The sequence below is a fragment of the Glossina fuscipes genome, unplaced genomic scaffold (genome assembly GCF_014805625.2).
Source record: "Glossina fuscipes isolate IAEA_lab_2018 unplaced genomic scaffold, Yale_Gfus_2 257, whole genome shotgun sequence".
Taxonomy (NCBI): Eukaryota; Metazoa; Arthropoda; class Insecta; order Diptera; family Glossinidae; genus Glossina; species Glossina fuscipes.
The window spans coordinates 1,154,309-1,160,663 of record NW_023998600.1 but is presented as its reverse complement, the minus strand read 5'-3'; the positions used below and the strand labels follow the sequence as shown (position 1 = coordinate 1,160,663).

Here is a 6,355-nt window from a genome sequence, read left to right as displayed (position 1 = left end):
TGTCACCTATTAGAGCAATGCAGTGGCAAATATCATAAACGTAAGGATTGCTTGGAGAGACCACGTAAAGTTCTTGCAAGATAGGCGAATTCTTTAGTCGTTCACGATGAACATATTGTGCAAGATGAAGCCGTAAATTATGATGAGAAAAGAGATCGTTGGAGTAGTTACGATCCCGCAAATCATCGCGAAATTATAGAAGAATATGAGAAGGTGGAAGAAACTAAACGGCAATTAAAACCCGAAAAATTAAAGAATGGTTAGTAGAAACCTCCGAAACTTTTATTCCTATATACATTGCCAAAAACTGTTTATTAAATTAGATCCTGATGCAGAAATATCTGATGATGATGGGAACTAGGATAAATAAGTTGACGAAGTGAACATACCAGGAACTAAAGTGGATTCAAAACAACGTATTACAGTACGCAACTTACGTATACGTGAAGATACCGTCAAGTACCTCCGTAACTTGGATCCTAATTCGGCCTATTATGATTCCAAAACCAGATCCACGCGGGACAATCCAAACCCACAAGTATCAGCAGAAGAGTAAGTATTAAAGTATTAAAGTATTATTATGATTATAAATGCAGTATGGCCTTTAAACAAGCATATAACGCAATTCCAGGTCAGAGTTTGACGGTGAAAATTTTGTTCGCTTTACCGGAGACAACACAAAACACGCTGGTGCTCAATTGTTCGCATGAGAGGCTCATGGTAAGGGGGTCGATGTTCATTTATTGACTGAGCCTACTAAGCTGGAGCTGTTACAAAAGGAATACGAGAAAAAGAAGGAACAATTCAAATCAAGTGTAAGAATCGAAGGTCAATTTAGTTTATTCAATCACAACGTAGCGGCTTTTGGAGTTTGTTTTGGAAAATCTCCTACTAACCTTATGGGATCCAAAAAATATAATAACGAATATATTAGCCATTGGGATGTTCTCTCAAAAACAGTGCCTCTACTAGTGCTATATGACTTTATTCTTTTTATCTTAAAAATTTGTATCGTTGTACAGCTTTGTTTTACCGTGCAATTATTTTTTTTCAGACGAAGGAACATATTGTGGAAAAGTATGGCGGTGAAACATTTGCAAGCACCACTTAAATCGCTACTGTTGGCCCAAACCGAAGATTATATAGAGTATTCGCGTAGCGGCAAAGTCATTAAAGGAATGGAAAAACCCAAAGCTCGTAGTATAAATGAGGAGGATATTTATCTTAGTAATATATAAACTGGGATTATCTGGGGAAAATGAAAATCTCATATTAATTCTTTCCCTATATTCATACAAGTTCTTGAAATATAATATATAATCTTGTATATATAAATGTATAAAAAATATGCATTCATCTCCCCTTGTACGTCGCCTGAATAGTTTTATACAATTTTTATAGGCGTGGCATTGGCTGAAAGAAACTTCGGAGAACCTATAAAATGTGCACGTATTATTGATCAACACCAAATTTCGAATCCATCTTGCCATATTTATCTGTCCTAAACTGCTTCAAATTTGGCAGAAACACTAAAAACTGCTACCTGCAGTTTGGTGCTGAAAATGGGCCAAATCGGTCAAAGGCCATGTCCACCAGACAAAGAGTAGACAAGAGTGTGAATATCTCGGTTTAAATCCCATATAAGCTGCAATAGATATTCGCACGTTCTATTTTAAAATATAGATGACGGATATTAAAGATTCGGGTAAAGCTCAATATAATTTTGTAATCTGCCGTTATTATAAAAGAAATTTAGAATGAAATTAATTTATTTAATGCAAACGAATTTGGAAATGCGTTTAGTGTTAAAGAAGATATATAGATATATATATATAGATTAAAGTTGCTTACTAATGCAACTGACCTCTATAACCACTTTATAAAATTTATGTAAACCCGTATCTCAAAAGATTTCCGAAACTTTTTTTTAACGAGGAGTATGGAAAAATTTTTCGTTTGCGCAACGAAAATTTGAAACCTTTACCGAATCGTTTTCTAGTCAATTTACTGCCTACATGTTTGCATCTGCTCTTAGAAATGCCATATGAGAAATTCTTTAGCGATTTAGCTCAATTGGTAATGCAATTCTATGTCGGCGCCAGTAATCTATCATTGCAATGCAAATTACAATGCGATAATGTTGTCCAGCTTGTAAATTTTTGCGGTAATATTATCGCCGCAAGCGATGAATCTTTCAAAGATGGCCTATGGCGTAGACGTGAATGGCAAAGCAAGATAGCAGCAAGTTTGGAAGTATGTGTTTACATATATCAAAAAAAATGAAAAAAAAAAAATATTTAATTATTTCCAGATACTCTCGCTGTACGCTTTCATACCGACAGCGCTTTACGAAAAGCTACAGACTTCGAGTAAAATTAAACCGAAAAAGAAATCAAATTCCGAGACTGAATTAGTGATTAGCGAAAAGGAACGCTGCCAAATGCTTATAGAATTAATGAGACTTTTGAAAAGAGAATTCCAACGCTGTGATAAACTAATAAGTAAGTATTTTATCAATAACAATAAGCGAAAACATTGACTGATTCCTGGAATCGAAGCATCAAGATCCCGGAATAATTAATTAAACTTTCAACTTATCTATTTTCAATCTCAGTGACCATTCTAAGCTATACATTTTTTTTAAATGACGCTTAACAAAATTTTCCAAACAGTTCTGCTTAAGTGGCGAGTTTCCAATTTTCTGCCATCGAAATATTTGAAGATTTTTATAATCATAGTATCCTAATAAAACAGTTGGAAACTTTGTCGAACCTATAATTGATATTGTTTTTCTTTTTTTCTCTTTTCTTAGATGATTGGCATTGCCTCGTGATTTAAATTCGTTTATGGCAGATATGTCACTAAAACCTGAAGTAGAAGCCACTTTAATTGGTGACGTGGCCTCTGTATTTAAAGAATCGCATGAATTACTGGTGACAGCGTTAAAAAATCTGATAAAGGATAAAATACGCCTGATCTCCAAGTAAAAACAAGAATCCGTGATTGCATTTTAACTGTAATAAAATGTAATTCTCGTTGTACGACCAGAGAATTCGTTGTACGACCAGAGAATTCGTTGTACGACCAGAAAAGTTTGTTGTACGACCAGAGAATTCGTTGTAAGACCAGAGAATTCGTTGTACGACCAGAGAATTCGTTGTACGACCATTTTTTTTCACCTAAATTAAAAACATTTATTTGCTTATTCATCGACGCATTACTTACACGCCTAGCTTACCTTTTGATAAACCGATCAGCATGGTCATAGTGAAAAGCTAACGTGTTTTTTTGGACTTGCATCCTTTTTTCCGCTATCATTCTTGTCCTGAGCGTTTGTGTTAACTTAATTTTTTTTAAGGCTTTTGCAATGTGTACTAGTTTGAACGTGTGGTGACCATTTCGATTCAATCTATCGAAATTTGAAATAAATATTAAAAAGTTTGAATATACGGATATAATTTTTTGCATTTCAGGAAAATATAAGAAACTGATTAATATTAAATTTTTAAAGCGAAGGTTTTCTTGCTCTTTTACCTTTTTACATTTTTCACTATGAAAGTAACGAAACCCGTGCACAATGTCACTGTGTTTTCTATTTACAAGCCAATCCCACGACTTTAATTAATTAATACGTAATGACTTCGATTTGACAACAAGTTTCATGTACATAAGTCTATGATTCCACTCTCGTCTGTCGACTTTCATTATGATTTTTTGTTTTTGATTTCTCTAAACATCTATAATCTTTAATCGCGGTCTCTCTTTCTCTTTTTCTCCCAATGGTGCTTGTTGGTAATGACGATATGTTTAAGCACACAACAGTAATATCTCATTGGTCTCGCTACTTAAATTTAATAAAGAAATCAATTTTATACCCACCACCCAAGGAACAGGGCTACATTCATCTTACAACGTCCAGAAGAAAACTTTATAGACCACCTAAAGTATGTATATTGTTGATCAATATAAAATTCGGAGACAATTTAAGCATGTTCCTCTGCCCGTCTGTATAGTGCCTATTGCAGACATTCTCCCTGCCGCGACAATGGAGCTATTGACTTCAAATTTAGCAGAAAGATTGGATGTTCTTGCACGCAAGCTGGTCTTGAAAGTGGGTCAAAGCGATCGAAGGGCACTTCTACGTAAAGTAAGAATGTCTCTGTTTTTCAAAAGGATTAAAAAATTGATCTCTTGCCCATTACTCATAAAGCACATTAGATAAACCTATAAAACGAACGTATGTTCTTCGGCGATCCTGTGGTATCTGCACAAAAATGAGAAAAATTAAATATGCCTACCTATTATTATAGTGTTATAACAGGCAGGAGCAAGCTTCAAAAACCTCATGAAATATATAATTTCTTGGCCAGTTTCAAGTTCTGACTGCATCTAAACACGTCCGTCTGCCCAATTGTGTAGTATTTATTGTAAACATTCTTTTGTTCGCAAAAATGAAGACATCGCCTACAAATTTGCAAAAGTATCTGAGAATAGTCCAAAGCTGTTAAGGACATGCCTGCAATGGTCATAGGATTATGCAACAAAAACTGTGAACACCTTTATTTTTCGCCATTTTTGCTTTTTACTCAAAAGGTACAACGCAAACGGTTTCTAGCAGACATGCCAACTTATAATTTTGAGAAAAATACACTAGATGTTGAAAACTTGTCTTCACACGTTTATTTGTTAAAGAGTAGAGACTTTTGACTTTAAATATTTTTTTGTAAACAGCCGGGTAAATCATTTGAACCACTGCATTGTGGAAATGGCTTTCAAAAATCTTTACAGCTCCCTTTTTCCATTAATTATCACATGTAACCCGGATAGTTATGAATCCGTTGCGTACAAATCATTTTCTCGTCCCCTTTAAAATATTCAGGCCACCCGGCCGATAGAAATGAATTGAGCAATATCTTACCTTTTAGAGCATAAAATTGATTAATAAATGTAATAAGAAAAAAGACAAAGAAAAACAAAAGCAAGGCAAGAACATGAGGATTGACTAAAGTTACACGTAAAAGAAATAAGCTATAAAAAAAGCTATAAACTTATGCCACGAGCCGGAAGTAGAAAGAGGAAAAAGCATCAGTAGTATTTTCTTTCCCCAAAGTGATGAAGACATATAGCGTCATTGCCGACATGGATAAGAAATTCGGATAATTTCTCTCCACAGATATGTGAATATCCCCTTCTTTGTATGACCCCAGGTATTCACTTGAAGAATTGTTCATAATAATAATTTCACATACCGATTCTGGACAGAGTAAGCCTATTTTTTGAATTCCAATGCAAGCGAAGAATTTGTATGCCAAAAAAAACCGCAAAGAATGTAGAAAAGTAATGGCGATATATAATATAAATTAATATGGCGGCACACATACCTATTGTTATAATGTCGCCCATATGAATTCTCATTATATGTTGTAAAATGCTTTTTTTTATTCTGGACCTGCTAATTCTATTATTATTATTATTATTATTACTAGCAAATAAGGAGACACCAACAAAATTCCCAGGAAAAGTTTGTGAATCTCTGAAGGGCCTCTTCGGCAATAAATGAAATATATGAAATTGTAAATGCATTTACCAGTCAATGATAAAGTTAAAGTTAAGGCAGATTTTAATGCACTAAATTTCGTAAAAACTAAGCAAGATTTTAATATGATAAATATGATGTGATATATATTTTACAATTTTTGGGCTCTTTTTATTAAACACTATGCTTATTCTTCATATAATTTTATGTATAATAAATTCATTTCTTTTTATTTCATTTCAGTTTAAAAAAAAATAAAAACGTCTGCACTATTGCTTCAGTACAATGAAAGACTGCCATAGGCCAAACGGTAAGTTCGCGATCAATTTTATATATAAAATTTAGTTATTACATTATTTTTCTTCCGCAGATCAAGATGTTAATAGCAACCGCACAGCAGCCATCGTATTTACTTTTTATTTAGATCACAGATACATACACTTATTATGTATTTATGTATTATGTAAGTATATTATGTATAAATGAAGATTTTATTTATTTATCGTCATTATTTTATAGTTTTAAGTTAAGTTTATAACGGTGTAGGCGAACCATTTAAAATAATTGGCAACGGTGATGTGGAAAACCGCGAGATTTAAGTTTTGGTGCTTGTCGAATATAAACTCTTCCATAAGAAACCGGTTCTTTAGACAATATTTCTTCTGCTAAATATAAAGAATGTATTTTACGCAGTATAGGACTACATCCTCCTCCCTGTTCAAGTAAGGCATTCTTGGATGCTTCTATTTGTGTTTGAATACATTTCATTCAAATCTGTTGGCAATTAAATTGCACTTAACTCTAGAAGACATACTCTAT

The 6,355-nt window shown here is 33.5% G+C and overlaps 1 long non-coding RNA gene across 1 annotated transcript; it reads left to right on the top strand.

The window, feature by feature from the left end:
* Positions 1-3,524: 3,524 nt before the first annotated feature.
* On the top strand, positions 3,525-6,011 carry LOC119642807. Its single transcript, XR_005248127.1, has 3 exons — positions 3,525-4,147; positions 5,780-5,846; positions 5,907-6,011. It is a non-coding gene; the product is annotated as an uncharacterized LOC119642807 (long non-coding RNA).
* Positions 6,012-6,355: the final 344 nt, after the last annotated feature.